Raw genomic sequence first — 1,752 nt, forward strand, 5'->3', positions numbered from 1 at the left:
ATAGCCAATAGCTCCTGTTGTGCTTAACACCTTTTTATAGATAATGACAAAAACTAACAGTTGTGAAATTAACTCCTGTTTGATTAGTGCAGCGAGTAACAAATCCCATCATGTATAGTACTAAGGCAACTTAGTAAAAAAATGAGTAAGTAGATTCTGATGTACAGTCTGTTGCTGAATTAATTTCTTGTGTTAAGAAGCATGTGATAGCTTTGTTAAAGGCACTGACATCTGTGTATCTGTTTTTTGCTGTTTCTCCTGTACCATTTCCAATTTGTTTTGTACTGGAGTACTGTATTTCCATAGTGCTGACGTTCCTGCTGTCTGCAGCGCCAGAGTTGTTGGAGTTCTTTGCTAGTTTTGTAAACATGTGACTTGGTTTAAATCTTTTTTCCCCTGCTCTTTGTTACATGGTTCCTGTTACAAGTCCAAATGTAAAAGAAAGAAAGCCAAGCCCAAAATTTAGAATGGGGTGGGTTTTTTTTTTTTGGTTTTTTTTTTTTGGTTGGGCAATATCCAGACAGATCTGTTTAAATTCAATACAATTTGAAATTGTTTATTTCCCATTTTATATGTTAAACAGAGAAAATATTTGAGGTTTTTGAATATTTTTTTACTTTAATTCAGAACCTTTTAAATGGTGGATCCGTAGAATTGGTTTTCATTTTACAACTGTGTACACTACGTGCAAATCAAAATGCATCATGTTTTGCGAAGATGTAGATCCATATTTGGAGTGCTTTTGTAACTGTAGTGTGGTTGAATTTTTTTTTTTTTTTGGACTTGCGTATGACTTTCCTGCTCATTTTTTGCATTTGTATATACTGTTCAGCATAGACATATTTGTCAATAAACTGCATTCCTTAAAGAAATGATCCAAATGCGAATGTTTACTTGTCATTGTGCTACTGTATTTCTTCATCTGGTCATTAGATGGGATGTCAAGGAATACAATCACATTGGTCAGCCAGGTTTGTACACACATTTAGCACTGCGAGTACAATTAGAGGATCAAAGACCACATTTTTGTGTTTTTATACTCTTTTTGTTTCTTGAAGCTATTAGTTTTGTATTTTGAACATCATGTAAAATGCACTAATAAGCAAAGCCTTGTAATTTTACCATTTACATTAAGTGAGCTTTTGAGTTGTAATGTCAACGGTTATGGCAGTCACTTTAAAATTAAATATTTTATGTTGTGGCAAGGGCAAATGCGTTTTCGATATTTCAACTTAATCACCATATTATAGAAAACAGTGGGTCTTTGTGCATTACCTACTACACTGTGGAAAGGTAACACATTTGTTGTATGAAAGCGCTTTGGGATGCCTTGGCATGAAAGGCTCTATACAAAAAAAATTTGATTGGGGGGTGCCTGTCAGTTCATGACAAACCCAAACAATCCACAGTTGGTACACAATTCTGCAGCAGACTAATAATGAACAGTGTAAAATATATCCTGTTATACTTGTGTGATCTAAAAAAATAAATACATAAATATGTGTTTTTCCTTGAAGTTGAATATACTTTTCAGTGGGATTTATAGCATTCATATTTTTAAGAAGACATTTTTAATTGACCAGAAACTTGAGGCTCTATCTTTTTGTTCTGGTAAGGGTTTGCTGTCCTGATCTTTCAATATGCAGGTCCATCACATACACACATGTCTGCTTTGATAAGGGCTGGGGTTTGTTTGCAAGTGTATTATTGGGGATGTTTAACGCTGCCACTGCTGGCTCATTACAGTTCTCA

This window comes from Polyodon spathula, chromosome 59, assembly GCF_017654505.1.
Source record: "Polyodon spathula isolate WHYD16114869_AA chromosome 59, ASM1765450v1, whole genome shotgun sequence".
In the NCBI taxonomy this organism is placed as follows: Eukaryota; Metazoa; Chordata; class Actinopteri; order Acipenseriformes; family Polyodontidae; genus Polyodon; species Polyodon spathula.